Raw genomic sequence first — 18,511 nt, 5'->3', positions numbered from 1 at the left:
AGCTATGCCTGGACTGGAGCTATGACCTTGTGCTGGGAGAGATTCTGTTAACACAAGCGAATTGCTGGCTTTACAATGATTAATTATGGTGTATAGAATATGTTCTATGAGCTAAAGTATATGAATGTATACTTCTGTGTATATAAATTATATTAACTTTGATCCATGTAGCTGGCAAGCACATGAGAGCTAATTTAATTCTATAACTCAGACAACAGAAAAGTGCAATTTTGCACTGAGAGTCATAAGGACCAGAGCTCTTACCCAGTATCAACATTAAAGTACATCTGTGATTGCCTGGGGATGGGATGGGAAGAATCACGACATGCATGAGGAAACTTTGTAAAGGGAAATAATTTTGGGATTTCTTCTTATGAAGATAAACACTAGATAAGCCATTAGAATACTTACCAATAAAATAATATTATAGGATGTAGTAAATCTCAGCAGAGAATTATACACTAGTATGGAGATCCATACGTAAGCACATACTGTATATAATTTCCTCTAGACAAATGTCTAAATATTAGTCATGTATAAGAGATCTCCAGCATAGAATGTTTAAGGACTTATTTTTAAGGACTGTTTTAAAACATCAGATACTAATAACAAAAGGATAAGATATATGGGAATTATCCATTCACTTTCAAAACATATGAATTCTTTTTAAAAATTTAGGCTACATATAAATTTTAAAATAAAGTTATATTAAGTCAAGATGTTTATATATGAATACATTACCAGTAATTCCAAAAATGTACAACTGCAAGAATGGGATCCTAAGTAGAATAAGTTATACGCCATGTATGTATAATATGTCAAAATACACTCTATTGTCATGTGTACCTAAACATCAAAAAACAAAATATTTTAAAATGTTGCATAGGAGAAGATGGAACATAACACTAATTCAAGTATTTAATTTAACATGTTAACTTTTAAAGTGGCAAAGCATACATTCTAATCTCTAACATACCCCTTTTACTAACAAAATCCTCTTTACAATATAAAATGCTGATGTCTTTTGGATCTAAAAATGTAATGATATCATTAAATATCATTACAGTATATTAGAAACAACATAAAATGAAAACCTGGCATTCGGATTTCAAACAAATCAAATTTTCCCACAGATTAAAAAAAATTCAGATGTATCATTTACATATCTTTATGGGGTATATCACAATAATTTAATATATGTATACAATGTGAGTTTTATCATACAACATTGACTTTACATCCAGCAGGTCACTATAGTGTCATCTCCCTTTAGTTTTTTGTGATTAATGACTTTGCATAGAATTCATATTATGACAGATTTAGAGAAACTGTCTCTGTGTGCCCTTCAAGAATGGGGACATTCTAGCATTTCAAGCAGGCTTTGGTATATGACAGATGAGTCTGAACACCTGAGAAATTTTCAGGAAGCAGGTTTATTTAAGCTGCAGTGGTCCAGAGGGGCTAATGTAGAATTTCTGGATCCAGAGTATGGACATTCTTTGAGATTTATACTCAGTGGGTAGTTAACAAAACAGGGTGGTTAACACAACAGATACTTTTTGTTCCATTTTCTTAGGCTGGACAGAGATTTCACAAGTTTTTTAAGAAAACATTAACTTGCACATCAACAAGTTGATTGCAGACCTAATTTTCACAAGAAAGAGAAACCTGGCCTCTACAACAAAGAGCTCAAACCACAATGGGCTCTTCAGAACTCCTGCTGACATTTTAAAAAAAGATCTTGTGGACTAGGAGAGGGGATTGTATGTTAAAATTAAGTGGTTTTTTTTTGGGGGGGGGGGGCGGGGGGACTACAACATTACCCCTTTTGATGCTCATTATTCAATCCTTTAGATTAAAAACAATTATTATCTTCTTGGCTTAACTTTATGATTTCAGTTGTCTTTTTGAAAAGTGCTGCTTCTGTAGTAGACTCTAGAGTTTTAATGTAAAGGGGAGACACACATGGAAACAATAAACAAGGTAAGGGCATAATGCTTGCTATGTCAAATGAGTTTTTGAATCCACCAAGAATAGAAAACCATCCTCCAAATACTGAGCTTGGAAGCCAAGCTTTAATGCCTTTCAGGTTTGAACTGGTACATGTGCTAGCTTTCTGATATTGTTAACTATGTTTCTGACTTTATCAATCCTTTAGTAAAGCCCAAGGAAATGACTATATATATGATAGAAGTAAGGGGTAGCAATACATCACAGTATAAGAGCTGTCTTAGAGGATGAAACAGTCCATTTATCCAGTTGATGGGTTTATCGTTTACTGTGTGTTGTTCAGCCAGCCCCCAAGTCACTGAAGCAGGGCTGATATTTCCTCATGCTGTGGGTGTGTGCAGGATAGTCAGCTTCCAGAGTGACTGGAGCAGGCCTAGTGTCCTCTGACCCTCAAGCTTGTCTGGTGTTTCCTTCTTCCTGATGTTCAGCTGAAGGGGTGCAAAGCTGCAAAAGAATGTATATGAGAGTATGAGATTCTATTTTCAGAAGATCCCAAAACAAGACCAAAGGAACAAAATATTACATAATGTATATCTGTGTATGTGTATATACATATATATGTATGTGTATATACATATATTTGGTGACACTGTAAAGAAGCATAAAAACTTGTGGACAGTGCTCCATGTGCATGTGACAGAGGTGGGGATATCCTAGAAGGCTCAAACTATATAGATTTAGCTCATTGTAATTTTTTTCTTCTTTTTTATTTTTTAATTGTTTTAATTAGTTATACATGATAATAGAATGCATTTTGACATATTTTACACAAATGGAGCACAATTTCTCATTCCTCTGGCTGTACATGGTGCAGAGTCATTCCAGTAGTGTAATCATACATGTATATAGGGTAATAATGTCTGTCTCATTTACCATTCTTCCAATCCATACCGCCCCAACCCTCCCCTCACACCATTCGACACAAACCAAAGTTGTTTCTTTCTTCCTTAAAAATCAGCATTATCAGCCACATCAATATTTATAGCAGCTCAATTCACAATAGCTAAACTATGGAACCAACCTAGATGCCCTTCAACAGTTGAATGGATAAAAAAATGTGGTACATATACACAATGGAATACTACACTACTCAGCCTTAAAGAAGAATAAAATTATGGAATTTGCAGGTAAATGGATGGAACTAGAGAAAATCATGCTAAGTGAAATAAGCCAATCCCCCAAAAACAAAAGCTGAATGTTTTCTCTGATAAGTGGATGCTGATCAATGTAATTTTAAACAAATTTGAAAACAGTTTATGATATCATGATCCCAACCCAACATTTCATGCTTTGGCTTAAAATCTTCCATATATTTTTATTTCATCTAAAAACATGCAGTAATTTTTAACTCCCCACCTCATATGTCAGTTGTCTTCCAAAGTTGCATTTCTAAATGTATCACCTTTAATCTCAGATTATATTTCTGCATGGAAATAATGCTGAATGCCTACCTGGCCCCCAAATTGAGGTAGTGTTCAAGAGCTTAATTTACCCACAGCTTACCATCCTAGCATATTTATTTTACAAGATACAAAACCAAGGTTATACCTAGTTCTGTACCCTGGTCAAGGCCATGCAGTAAAGAGGGATTTGAATCCAGCTCTACCAACTCTGAAGTGTTGGTCTTTTCTCACACTACCCTTTAGCAAGACAAAACTTGATAACTTATATTTTTCCTTTCTTGATAATCTCTTGGAAGAAGCCAATGTCAGGCTAAATTTGGTAGATCTAGGAGGGTATTTTCCAAAGATGCTGCTTTTCCCCAAGTCCAGATGGGTGGAGTCTGGCCAGTCTGGCTCTCCCCAGACTGCTGCAATGTATGCATGCCTTGCACTGTTGCCTAGAGGCCCAGAGCTCAGAGGCCCAGTGCCCAGATGGCCCTGTATCTAGAACCCAGAGTCAGGTTTAGGGAGGAGTCAGGGGAAGTTGGGGATGGGGATGGTGTAGGAAGAAAGGAGAAAGGACTGGAAGGTGCTTCCACGGCTAGGCTCTTAGAGTAGCCAGAGATACCTCTCCAGCTTGCTCCACGGGGTCAAGGTCCAGATCAGGCCAGCAACCCTCAGGCTCTGATCCCAGCCCTTCACCAGTGGGCTGGACCTCCAGTTTTAAGGGACAATCTTCCTCCATCACAGGGAATTTGGTAATATGCTGCCAAGAATGTAAGCAGGCAAATTGGGCCACTGATGCTGGAGGTTGTTCATAGGTGGCAAATAAATATCTTAGTTGTTTCAATTTTAAGCCTCATACTTTCCCAAACACATTCTATTGCATGATTATACACAGAGGATGAAATTATGAAAATTATTGATGAGCTGGTCAGTATTGCAATGACTATATCCTCTTCCTGTATGACCTCTTTGGAATGATTTGGAAGGAAATGATTCCTAGACAAAACACGTCACTTGATAACTCATCTATAGTTTCATATTTGAAAACACTACTAACAAAAACTTTAGTTACCAGTCAAGACCTGGAGTCCTGTGGTGTATCATTATAGAAATATTTATCTCAGTTTCACGAAGAAAAGAGTGTGACTGAACTAGGACCATAGAAATCCCTCAGTGATCCATGGTGTCATTATTTAAGAACACTACTAGACTAATTTAAACTATAACCCCTAGCCCTTTACAATAACAAACAATTCTTTTATGACCCACTCTCCCTAATCTTGGGATTCCCTAACAAAAATATTAACCAGCAGTTATCCAAGCACTGGAGAGCCTGAGTCAGGAGGATCTGGAGTTCACAACTAGCCTCCACAAATTATTGAGGCCTTAAGCAATTTAACTAGACCCTATCTCTAAATAAATACATTTTTAAAAGGCTGGGCACAGGCTCAGTGTTTAAGAACCCCTCCATTCAATATCTGGTACAAAAATAAATTAATAAATAGATAGATAGATAGATATCGATTGATCGATCGATCTATCATCCAAATTTCAGTCCTCTAGATGGTTCTATATTTTCAGCAATGCTCATCAGGGTTTACCTTCTAGAAATACAATTGCATTAAACATCCCAATATCCACTCCCACTCAAAACCCTCCTATCCTAGTTTTCATTCCTCTCAAATGCCTAGCTGTGCTAGCAGTGCTCCTGTGAAATGACTGTGACTCACTTGACAACTATCACATTCAAAGGGGAAAGGATGGCATCTATCAGCTTTGGATTTAAAGGCTTCTGATCCCAGGCTCTGGTAGAAGACTACACTTGCTTTCTCTCTCCCCCTGTTGGTCTTTGTTGAGCATCATGGGTCCAGCTTAGGGCCAACTTTGACACCCTAGCTATAAGTGCTTCTAATTTTAGTGGCATCTCCAATGTCTGCCCAAGTATAAACCCCTAAGTTCAACTCAGGGGCCAGCACCTCTCCCAGAAAGGCTGCTTGCATTTTTAAGTCCATGCCCATGACATCACTGGGATCTGGTAGCACAGACTTGCTTCCACACTGATACTGGCCTTTGGAGCACTGATCATCTGCTTCAAAGGAAGAGGGTCCCCCAAGGACCAGAAAGTGCTATGGGGCAAGTCTGGAGCATGAAAGCTGCAGCACCTCTAACCAGAGCACCTCCAGTGACCAAGAGACAAAGGACAAACAGCAAACCTGTGAATGGAGGCACTGGTGCCCCTACATATTCTGCTCAATACAAAGGCTTACTCAAGAAATCCCCAAGTCCCATTCAGGGCGCAGCACCATCCAAGGAAAACCACATGTCTGTGCCCATGGCAGTGACCTCGGTGAAAGGGTAGTGCAGAGACTTTACCCCAGATCTGATATCTGCCTTTGGGTAATGAACATCTCCTTTCAAAGCAGAGGGACTCCCAAGCATAAGACAGATCTATGAATCAAGCTTGGGTCTGAACAACTGTGGTCCCACTAGTCAGAGAATTTCCATGGGGACAAAGTTACATAGGACAAAGACCAACTGTGTGCTTGGAACCACCCATGCATTTACTTTCAGTGTCATCCCCAAAGGGCCACTCAAGGAGAAATGCACAAGTTTGCTTTGGGGCAGCAGTACCACCACAAGCAAGGCTGCATGTAGGCCAGCACATCTGTACTAGCCTCTCACCCTGGCAGCTCTGCTTCTCATGGGGACACAGTGAAGAGGAACCTCATCTTTAGGGACTGTTGCTCATCCACCCAAGGCCTCCTGGACCAACCACCAGACCGTCTTCTTCCAGGGCAAGATCCACTCCTGGGGCAGGGGTCCAAGAGAAAATGTTTTTCTCACTAAGCATCCACCTTCTTCCTCATGCGACCTGGTGTCAGCCCTTTTTAGACTCATATCACAAGTCTCACCCTGACCTCTGTGATCCTGGGAGAAGTGGAGGCATCCCTTTCCCACCCATTTCCTGGCAGCTTTGCCCTCAGAGTTGAGAGGCAGGAGGCTCTCATTTTATTTGGCTCTCTGGTGAGGTTTCTCACTCCTACAGAGGTCCTGGTCTGCCTCTTTGGTTTCCTTGCTGTTTGAGCTCTTTGGAGGTCTCTATCCTTAGGCAATTTGCATGGATGGGGAAATTTGAAATTGGCAGATTTGTAGTCCAGATAATGAGATGCCTTACACAGAAGACGCAAAATGTTTAGGGAATCTCTGTTGTAATCTGTAAGTATGGAAAATATTAAGCCCATAATATCTCCCTAGAAAGAATTTTCACTGACTGCCCTTCTTGTAACAATGAACCTGTGACCAAGGGGGAAAAAAGATTTAATAGAGCATGGAGTCTGTATATGCTAGAATAAAAGGAAAAAAAAACTGTCTTTAAATAGGTCCCTGAAATATTACACTATTATCCAATTAGAATTGTTTTGTCAAAGACCAGGAACATGGGAAGAAACATTAGGTGTTGGATTTCTTCTACATAAACAAGTCTATTCTAAACTCCTGGTGCAAAGAACTCAAGCACCAAAACAGATGCCTCTGCCACTTGGTGGGGAGAGTGGAATAGCAACAAAAATGGGGTAAATGAGGCTGAGCGAGTGAGTTTCATGGGCTGGAGTCCTCCAGGGACCTCAATTTTACTTCTACAAGAGAGTCACAGAGGACAGGGTGACTAAATCAGGAAGCCTGGAGGACTTTGAAGGTGACTTAAAAATAAATCTCACTGTGGGATAGTGGGGCAAATGACAGGTGAATCAAATGCTCCATGGTAACCATTGGAGTAAGGGGGGTGAGCAGAGGATGGATGTTGCCACCTTGACTGCCTCAAAGGCACCTGAGGTTATGGGGCTAGGGGCAGAGGGCTTCACCATTAGTCCTTGAACCCAGGTTTCTAAAGTTGTTGGGGGCTGGGGATCACCTACATGCCTTTGTTTATGCAGAGCCTCCCACCAAGACCCATCCTGTGTGTTCTAGTTGCAACTCAAGTTTCAAGCTCCAGTCAAGTAATTACCTCCTTCTAGAAGCTTCCAAAACTCTTCATACCCCATGTGGGGACCATGAGGTGCCCCCTCCATGTTCCACTAACACCTCTTCCTGGCACTTGTCACAAGAACCCAAACTGACATTCACTCATTCACTGTTTCTCTGGCATCTCCTGCATGCTCTGTGAGATAGAAAGGCATTGACTAAACCAAACAAATTGAAAAAGAGTGACAACCTGAGGCCAGTTCTCTACAGCCCCCACAACATAGTTATATAAAAACAAATAACCAGGAAACCAAACCTGACAGGGTAGTGGGGTGTTCAGGAGGGCTTCCTGGAGGTGGTATAGATCAAGATCTGAAATAGAAATAGAAATTACTTCTCTTGGCCTCAGTTTCTCCAACTCTAAAGAAGAAAGAGCCTGTGTGGCAAACACAACTGCCCCTATAGAGCTGACTTGGAGTATAAGTTACGAACAGATGGAAGGAAAAGGTACAGGGAAAAGAGCTATATTTTAAAAGCTGGTGGCTTTGAATTTTTTAACTTGTTATGGGAAAGGCAGGGAGGAGGTGAGGCTGGGAGAGGCTGGAATTGGGACAGTGATGGTGGTGAGGATGGTAGTATTTTGGGAAGTTTAAGGCACAGATGCAAATAGATTTGGGGGTGGCGGGCAGGGGGAGGGATGATGCCATCCTGCTAGCTGTGGCTGTTTCTATGGTATGACTCAATCTTCCTTTCCTTCTGAATCCCGTCCTTCTCCCTCTCTGCATCCTGAGATGCTCACAGGTATCATTCTTTCTGCCTAACCCACAGAGTTCCCACTGCCTGGCCTTCCTCATGCAGTCCGTTCACTTAATCTCCTCACTCCTGTCTGTCTCCAGCTCTGTATGAATTCCCCACCCACACCATCTCCTTATTCTTCTCTTGAGCTCCCTACCCCTAGTTGATAGAAGGGTTTTTATTACTGTGTCTATCTCATTACAAGTTATTTTTATTTCCTCTTGATTCAATTTTGACAGATCATATATATCTAGAAACGTATCCATTTCTTCTGACTTTTTTTTTTTCACTGTATTGGAGTACACGTTTTCAAAATAGTCCCTAATGATCTGCTGGATTTCTGTGCTATCTATGGTGATATCTTGTTTCTCCTCTTTGCGATACACATGGCCCCAAAGGCAGATATGAGATACTAGAGCTAGCCTGGGCCCTTTTTCTTCTCTAATTTTATAAACTTGGCTTTTTCTCTGTTTTTCTCTTGGTTATGTTTGCATGGGGGCTTATCAATCTTGTTTATCTTTTACAAGAAACAATTCTGTTTCATTGATCCTTTGTACTGTTATTTTTATTCTCAATTTCATTAATTTTGGCTCTGGTCTCAATTGTTTTCTTTCTTCACTGTTTGCTCCTCCATAATAGCCTAGCTTTTAAACCATTTCCCATTTATACTGTGAATAATGTGGGCTTCCTCACTAGAGGGCGCTGAAGGGATATTGCAGGAAGAAGAGGCCTCTTATGGTTGAGCTGCTGCAACATTGCTCTGTGATGCTGGTATGAGTCTGTGCCAGGATAGTATGGATCAAGTGATGGGATTCCTCAGTTTCTGAGGAAGGCTTTGTCTCCAGGAAAAATTTCCCAACTCTTTCCAAGTTAATCTTAGGTGATGGTGCTGACATGGTGAATGGTCCAACTGAGTGGGAGGCACCTGGCTCTGAATTTAGGACATGGTAGTCCCTGGCTCTACCCTTGCCCACATTCCTGTGCCTGTAGAGCTGAAACCCATTGAGTCTTTTATCTTGGGGAGAAATTTCTAGGATATAAAGAAAGGATCAGTACAGTCGGCTTCCCAGACTCTGTACTTGGCACAAAAAGGAAATGCATGGATTTTGTAAGGTGGCTCTTAGAGTAAGGCTTAGGCACCCTACTTTTCTAAAGTACCCCAATTGAGTAAGGGGGTTCATCTAAGCAAGATCCATCACCATGGGCTGTGGTCAGAGGTTGAGCTGATGCTTTCTTGCTGTATGCACTTAAAGAAACCCTTTCTTGGTTTACTTCATCTATGAAATTAAGAACCATGGAGGAGGGAGGGTTCAGGAGGGTCATGCAACCAAAGACCTCAGCACAGCACCCAGAAAATAGCAGGGCCTTAATCTATTGTAATACTACAGTTAACAAGGACAACAAAGATCTCCCCAAAGGCCTACTTTCTCTGTTTACATTCCATTTCTTCTTACCCTCTGGTACCCCAGATCTGCCATCTTTCACATTCCCAGATCAAGGAAATGGCCAAAGCCCAAAGAACACCAAAGAGTTCCAAACTGCAAAGAAACTAGAGAGACCAGGCTAAGGGCCTGAGTGTATAGTGTTAAGGACCCCAACCACTGGGTCAAATAAGACCCCACTTCCTCTTAGACAGTTTTGAGGCAAAGCTGCCTAGGAAGTAGGTTGGAATGGGAGGCTGTGTCTGTGAGCCTCATGTTTGCCCCAGGATCAGAGGTCAGGTGGTATGCGCCTGAACAGGGCTCACACCAGGTCCTGCAAGGGGGAAGGTGGATGTTGGCTTAGGGCAGCATTTTCCTCCTGGACCCCACAGGAGTGGATCCTGACCTGGAAGAGGAGGATCTAGGGGCTTCTCCAGGGCTCCTGGTTCCAGAAGAGCCCTATCCAGATGAGAATGGGACCCTAAAGGCCAGTTTCCTCTTTAATGTGCACCCATGAGAGGCAGGGATGCCAGAGTGAGAGGCCAGGACACATGTGTAGCTATATGCATACTTGTTCATTGTGTTGCCTCAGGGTGGACTTGAGGGTTTCTTTGAGGGGGGGCCCTTTTGGGACTTAAAGGAGTGACCCCTGTTGCTCCAAGAACATAGTTGTTTCATGTCCCATGTAAGGTGATCACTACAGGGATGGTATGTTTTGTGGGGCTGTAGGTATTGAGGCTCAAGGTGGCTCCTTCATGCTATCTCATGCTTCTTGTTTTTCCTCTTTGAGAAAAGACACACATAGCCCCAAAGGCAGATATGAGATCCTAGGGTTAGTCTGGGTCCCCAAACCCCATTGGTGGCAATGAGACAGATTGCAAGTAGAGGCGACCTTTTTGGATATGGTGCTTGCTCCCCCAAGAGAGCTTAAGAGTTTCTGCTTGGGCAGGCTTTGGGGGCGGCAGTGACTATAGGAACACCAGTGGTTCTTTGCTCTGTTTTGTGCTTTGCTTTGTGTCTCTTGTTCTTCATTGTAGTGCTCTGCCTAGGGGCACTGGAGTTGTTCTCTCCTAAGCTTGTCCCATGTTGCTGTCTGTTGCTTGGATTCCCTCCTCTCTGAGGGAAGATGCACATGGCCCCAAGTCTCATATGAGATCTGGGAGAAAATCTGGACTCCCAGATCCCATTGATGTCACAGGACAAATGAGCAAATAGAGGTAGCCTTTCTTGGGTTGGTGCTGGTCCACCAATGTGAGCTTAGGGATTTCTGGGAGGGCAGACTTTGAGGGATAGCACTCAGGGTGGGAACACCAGTATTTCCTTGCACCTGTTTGCTCTTGGTCTGTGTTTCTTGGGCATCATGGTGATGCTCTGGCTAGGAGCAGTGTAGGTGTTCTGTCCCAAGTTTGCTTCATGGTGCTCTCTGGTTTTGGATTCCCCTACATTTTGAGTAAATTCTCATTACTGCTATGTGAGACATCGGACCTGGTGACAAGTCTGTCCTCCCAGTTGGCTTTGAGGTAACTGACACTGGCAGCCTTTAGGGGGATGAACCTTTTTGTTCCATGTTGACTGGAGCTCCCTGTTCTTTGGACAAACTCTGGCCACAGGCCCTGGCCTCTGGGTGGCAGCTACAGAGGCAGAGGCTGATGCACTAGATGCACCAGTGGGCCTTGCAGCCTGTGTCTGGGAGCTGGCATGGACACCCTTGTTGGGATTTCTGTTTGTCAACCACAAGAGCTGAGAGGTTTGGGCTGCCTAAGGTTGTGGGGCCTGCTGTCAAGGATGGGAATGGTACTGCTCCTAGACCTGGAACTCCCAGATATCCAAACTGCTGACAGCTGGCAAAGATGGGGGCTCTGAGCTTCTTCCCATCAGGAACTCCAGGGATTGGTGGGATGGTGGCTCTAAGGATGTGAGGTGGCTTCCCATGTGGAGTGTGTTGTTGTACCCTTAGAGCTGGCCAGCTGGAGCTATATACAGGTGAAGCCTTGAGAATACTGTTGGGCTTTGGGCCCTGGTGAGTGGGAAGGAAGCTCCTACCCAAGCTAGATGGAGGCCCCAGTTGGGGGGACTGTGAAGGCATAGTGGTGTTCAAGGGGGTGACCCCAAAGGGGACCACTGGCTGTGGAGCCAAGCCTGCCAATATGCTGGGAGAAGGCCTGGGAGGAAGGGCCAAAGAAGCAATTGGCAGGCTGGGAAAGAAGGGGAGGCTAAGGTTGGAGGTGGGATGGTGTCTGTGGGAGGAGAGAGCACAGCCCACCCACCTTGGTGTGGAGGCTTCCATGGTGGCAGTGCTGGTGTGGTGGGGAAAGGTCTGGCTGAGGCCCAGTGATGCCAGAGGTCTTGCCCCTCGCCATGTAGAGGGGCCCATGCATGGGCTTGTGGGGACATGGTTACAGCTGTCCCAGATGGTCTAGAACTCACCCATCAGAAGGCAGTTGATGTATATAGAACTTTCTCCTTCTCCCAGTCTAGGTTCTCAGCAGTGACTGGACAAGCCAGTTCTAGAGTTGGTGGCAGCCTCAGAAATTTCCCTCGGTGGCGTGGCAGCAGAGGAAAATTTGTATCCGTGGCTTACCAGTGTCTGCTGTGGATGAGCACTTCTTCCTCAGTAATGGATGTCCTGCCCTGCCTTCCGCCACCTTCTTACACTGGACCTTCTGAGATGAGATTCAAACCCAGAAAGTCTTACCTAAAAGCACTTCTCATTGTTATAGTATATCTTGCCTTTCTGAAAAGAATCCAAATTTTTAAATATCAATGAACTAAACTAAAATCTTATACATATAAGTCACCGTTCCACATCACAATTAAAAAAAAAACAACCTCAATTCCATGGTTTCTTATTGTGATTTAAAACAACAGTCAAAACTACAACCACTGTTACTTTTCAAATGATAGTCACTGATGGGAGACTGAAACTCAAAAACTGAATTCTCCATATGAAAATCATTTCATATTAAAAACATTTTCTGGGGCTTGGGTTGTGGCTCAGTAGTAGAGCACTTGCCTAGTATATGTGAGGCACTGTTTCGATCCTATAATAAACATATAATAATTTTTTTTAAAAATCCACTTTTAAAAAATGTTTTCTTTTGCAACTAAATTATTGTTAAAATATGCATAAAGGTAATCTTTATATCTGATAACGGATGTCGAATCACCAAACTAGGCCTAACAGAACTGATATGTATTGCCCCGATTTTCCAGTACATTAAGCACAAATTTGTGAAGAATACACTATCTCCATGGTTTTGTCTTTCCAGAACTTGCTGTGTAGAGTGTAGGGAAATAACAATGCAAGCTTTTCTTCTATACAAAATAATACCAGAATCCAATACAAGGAATGTGATAGAAAAGATGGATTGGAGAGGGAGCAAGAAGAAAATCCAAATTATTAGATATCTGCCCAGCAGGTGCCTGTAAGTCCTGAACATGCTATAGCCTCTTTCAGAGGCATGTGGCCTGAGAGGTCTATGACTCCCCTGATTTTTGATGCTGCATTGGTGTTCCATGGAATGTGAAATGCCCTAAGAATATCTATAGACAAAAAAATTAACATACCTTCCACTACTTCTTGGACAGCAGTTTCATGACCACCAGATTCCCATTTTAGGCTCTATTATGAGCAAAAACCCCATTGATAAAAATGTCTTGATCACTGTCCTAGGTTGGAGAGAGATATAAAGGCACAGTCTGCTCACCAGGGCTTGGCACCAAAAGCACTTCCTTGGTTGAAGAATGGTAGATTCCATAACCTTTCCACTGACTTAACAAAACACCAGTCCACAGCCACATACACATACTTAAAAGGAATTCAGTCTCTTTCATTCTTCCAGACACTTATACTAATTGTGCCTTTTCAGAGGATAAGAAGTCAAATGCAATTTTTTCTTATGGAAGGTGAAAGAAAGCACATGGGTCTAGAAAGTCACCACACCAATTTTTTTAATGAGAGGTTCAAAACAGATAAGATTCCACACTAAAAGGACAAAAGGTGATTACAATGAAATTCTGTAATTAGCTAAAGTTGACATTTCAAAATCATCCAAAATTGGAGTATTTTAGTTGCTCTGCATTTTTATAATTTCCAATTACAAAACCATCAGATATCTCTTCAAACAGATTTTCTGTTCCATTTTCAATTTAGCTAGGGGTTGGCAGCTGTGGCCTGTGATCTGCCAAACCTGACCTCACCCTACTCCCTGAGCAACAGCTACCATGTTAGTGACAAATAATTATTGTAACTGACCTCATGCTGAGCTTTGCCAGAAATAAAGAGACACTAGGAAATAGAGTGAACAACTCAAATTAAACCCATCACCAACCTGTTGCCTTCTGCACTTTACAGAGTGACATGATCTGGTGGTCCTTCCTGAGTGAAGAAAGCTCTTTGGAAATCACCCTAATCTATTCTCACGTGTCAAAACATATGCAACGAAATGCCTCTTTCATCAGCAGCTTATAAGAGATTATAAGCTCAGAGATTTAAATACATCAAAAATCAGGGGAGTCATAGACCTCTCAGGCCACATGCCTCTGAAAGAGGCTATAGCATGTTCAGGACTTACAGGCACCTGCTGGGCAGATATCTAATGGCAGCTCAGAGATTTAAATACGAGAATGATGGTAGTCTCAACTTCTTATCCCAAGAAACCAAGGAAAGAGGAGCTGAGTTGAACGCCAGACAACACACAAACCTCCAGCTATTCCACACTACTTGATTCTTCCTTAATTCATTCAGAAGCTTGTATCTATTGCCAAATCTCTTATTATAAAAATCCTAAACGTGGGATATGTTCAATATTAAAGTTTGAATAATCTCTCTTAACAAGCTCTTAAGGTAAAAAATTTCAGCTTTTTTATTTTGATGCCAGAAGACTTGTCCTATCCCTCAGAAAGAATTAAAAAATGAAAAATAGATAAGCATCCACAGAGGAAATACAAAGGGATCTGGAGTAATCTAAATACTAAGGAAATAGGGTGGACAATCTAAGTATGCCATGATGGCTAGAGCATCCTCCATTGATGGAAGAGCTGTGGACCAGAAAAAAATTCCACAGCTGTATAAAGGGTGCCTCCCACAACAGACACAGAAAAAAATTCAGAATTTCTTGGATGAATTTAATTTAAAATAGACACTGTGTTTTAATTTTTTAAAATTTCATTCTGTTTCATTTTTCCCCTTTATCTTATCTGCAAATAGAATAAAAACACATCTCAATAGTATCATGTTTTGTTTCAAAGTCACCTGACTTTATTTACACTTTTATTGAGTACCCCAAGAGACTATCATGGAAACATAAGTGACTCATCCCATGTATTTTGCATTTGTCAAAAAAAAAATGAAAACTGATTTTCTCTAGCAATAGAAATTGCAATAAGCCTAAGTTAAGCTCCCTCAAAACAAAAAGTATATGATAATTGAAAATCAATTCACTGTTCTTAAACTACTATGTAGGTACTTTGGCACAGAAAAACTATCTATTTAACATTGGATAATTTCATAGCCATCTGGAGTAAGAATAAACCTAAATAATTTAATAAAAATCTCTTTTTATTTCTTTCCTAAAAACCTTGAAGTTTTAAGTTGAAATGAATAGATATATTTAATCCACCTCTTCATTTTACAAATAAGAAATGTGGTCCCCTCGATTAATCAAGCCCAAGCCCACTGGTGATAGCCCCTGTATTTGGTGGTGGCTAAAGGGTAGGTATTTCTAAGGGGTATAGGTAGAGCTTAGACACATGAGATAAGATACCCCTATATGTGCCTGCAAGAACCTTCAATGACTATAAGGGAGCAATGAGGACACAGGAAGCCAGGCTTGGGAAGGGAAGAGGGGCAGGAGAGGTGAACCTCCTTTGCATTTCAGCATGGAAGTTCAAGACATCTGAAAATACTACATTTGAACAAAACATAGGTCCGCTGAGGTAAATCTGGCAAGAAATACACTTTGTCATGGAATATATTTTACTGAATCCTTTGTTATTTTGATTTATAAACTTCCAATATTTGATATAAGGTATACCTGCCTCCTTTTTATACTTTTGTTCTACACCCCACATCTGCTAGGTAGTAACCTAATGAACTTAACTTAGGGAAATTCAAGACAGTGTGCTCAGGCAGAAGAGAAAACTGCTATAGTTCCCCTTATCACTCCTACCAATGAGCACAAAAATCAGCGTGCAAAGATGAGGTTTGAAATCTGCTCAGTTCACAGGTGCCTCTTGGGATAAACTCCTTACTGCATTGAATGTGATTCTCATGGTTCAAAATCCATGTTTCCACACATGAGGGCTCCTAATGTAACTAAGTTCCTCCAACAAGTGCACCAATGAAAAAAAAACGTTCTTTATAATGAGAAGACAATACCAGTTATGCAGAACTTATTGAGAGTTGGCTTATCCATCTTCAGCATGGCACTTTCCTAGGAAATGCTTATGGGCAATTTTTATGATTCCTGTTTACGATCTTTATCTTATGATCAAACTCAAGAATGTAATACCCAGGCCCAGATATCTTGCACATTTCCTTATTAGAAAACATTAGAATGAACAACCAGCCCTGCAGCTGATTTATAAAACAAAAAGGGAAAATATATACACACACACACACACACCCTGCACAAAGGGCAGAAACAGATCCCAGTCTCCAGGCTGCTCTAGAAACCTGTCTGCCTCCATATAGGAAAGAGCTCCTTAGATGTGCTCAATGCTGCCACTACATGCTTCCACCCCTAATACACACATGCACACCCATGCACACACAAAGAGTAAGTTGGCCCATAAGGTCTACAGCCACGCATAATCTTGGGCCAACAACTCAAAAGATCCAAACATGCCTGAAATATGGTGCCAGACTGAGTGATGGAGGGCTGACAAGGGAAGGATTATTGACACACGCCACACAAACACACTATCATAGCCTTATTCATTCACACATACTTGCGCATCACACAATTACAGAGTCACAAAAACAGTTCACACACAAACACATACACCAGATACAGAGGCACATGCATTCTAATATATACATTCTCCAGACACATGTCTTCACATACACATAGCCATGTGTGTGCACTCGCTCACAGTCCAGAGGTGGGAATTTTACCTTTAGCCCCCACAACTATATACACTCCCTACAGATACAGGTACTTAGGTTGGCTATGAATCCAGAGGCCAGACTAAGCTCCAGGTGGGCCTAAGGGAGAGTGAAAAGGCAGAGGAGCAGCAGATGTCCCTCTGTCATCCTCCTCTGTAGGGAGTTAGGGGTGAGGAAACCCTGCCTACCAAGGGAGCAATCCACAAACTCTGACCTGGGACCCTCAGGGAGAGTGACCTCCTGGCTCCTGGAGGTCGCTGGTAGGACTGAGAAGGTGGAGGTGCCAGAAGGAGTCTTTATGTCCCCAAACTGAATCTCTCCCCTTAGCTCAAGGCTAGGACCCTTCTGACAACTCCTTTCAACATCAAGCCCACAACAGTACTGCCAGTCCCCAGGAGCTTCTCTCTCCTTTAAGATCCCTTCACTGAGACCCACACCTATTCCTTCACAAAATGGAGTCCCACCCAGACCCCCCCCCCCCGCACCTGTTTGATCTTCACGCTGCATCTGCCCTTTCACACAGCTTCAAGACACCAGAGGCATCCCCTTGCCTCTAGCCCCACAACCCCAAACTCGCAAGCCACACCCCCAACCCTGTGGAGATAGATAGATGCCCACAATGATTGAGCCCATCTCTAAGGTGGCGGCTCCAGCCTCCAAGGACCACCTCTAGTGAAGCCACTGCCTCCCCACCCCAGGGGGGCTAAACCCTCCCGAGTAGGTCCCAGCACCTACCTCCTTTTTCAAGGTGTTCTGCAGGCGGCAACTACATGAGCTTTCACTCTCTTGTTCTGGCACCTGTGCTCTTGGAGCATCCTTGCCTCCAGCGGTTCCTGATCTCTGGGGGATGAGGCGACGCTCTGTGCTCCTACACTCCCACTCCCAAAGAGGCTACCAGGGATCCTGTGCTCCAGCAGCTGAGATGGCGGTGGCGGCTCCGTGCTCTTGTGGCTGCACTGGCTCCAAAGGTTCCTGTGCTCTGGCAGCGACAGCATTGGTTGTCATCGGCGGCAGCTGTGTTAGCTGCAACATTTGTGGCCTTGGAGTTTTCGGTGGCATTGCCTCCGCCGGCGGTTCCTGGGGCGTGGGCTTTGGCTCTGGTGGCTCCGGTGCTGTTGGCGTTGGCGGCGTCTCCTGCAGCGGCTCCATTGGCTCCTGTTGCGTTGGCATTGGTGGCGGCGAAACTACAGCCGCTGTAGCTCAAGCGGAGGAGACAGAGGCGGTGGCAGAGGCAGCATTGGCTGTGGCTTCAAAGTTAGCGTTGGCAGCTCCAGTGACAGCTAAAGCAGTGGCCCTTAGGACTGCTCCTGCTGCATTGGTGGCGGCGGCACCCCTGTGGCTATTCCTATGCTTCTGACTCATGAAGGCTTCTGTGGTAGTGGTGGCTTGGAAAAGGAAGCACACTATTAGTTAGCTCAGGTGTTCCGCCTTTACTTCCATTTTCGTTTCAGGAGGCGTGGTGGCACTCAGTTCATAATTTTGGGCCAATAGTGTTGCTCCTTTTTCCAAACACTTATTAGCATAACCGTGAACCAATGGCATTGACCCACACACTGGCTGCAAGCTGCCCTGGTGTCTTCCAGGCAGGTCTTTGGCTGAGTGGGCAGAACCTGCTATCAAGAGCTGCTTGGCTGCAGAGGTTTGTCACTTAGGAAGAAAACACTCGCCAGTACAAGCGGAAAAACTCTACTTTCACTACAGGGACGTTTTAGCAAGGTATGTGTACTTCTTCGTATATATTAATACAGATGAGAATACATTCTCTCTCTCTCTCTCTCTCTCTCTCTCTCTCTCTCTCTCTCTCTATATATATATATATATATATATAT

At 42.9% G+C, this 18,511-nt stretch overlaps 1 long non-coding RNA gene across 1 annotated transcript; it reads right to left on the bottom strand.

Annotated features, from left to right (window-relative positions):
• Window positions 1-1,414: 1,414 nt before the first annotated feature.
• Window positions 1,415-18,086, bottom strand: LOC139706049 (uncharacterized). The gene is made up of 2 exons (XR_011707768.1): window positions 17,418-18,086; window positions 1,415-2,454 (listed from the first exon to the last, which is right to left on the bottom strand). It is a non-coding gene; the product is annotated as an uncharacterized lncRNA (long non-coding RNA).
• Window positions 18,087-18,511: the final 425 nt, after the last annotated feature.

This window comes from Marmota flaviventris, chromosome 6 (assembly GCF_047511675.1).
Source record: "Marmota flaviventris isolate mMarFla1 chromosome 6, mMarFla1.hap1, whole genome shotgun sequence".
Lineage (NCBI taxonomy): Eukaryota > Metazoa > Chordata > Mammalia > Rodentia > Sciuridae > Marmota > Marmota flaviventris.
This window is presented reverse-complemented; position numbering and strand designations above follow the sequence as displayed.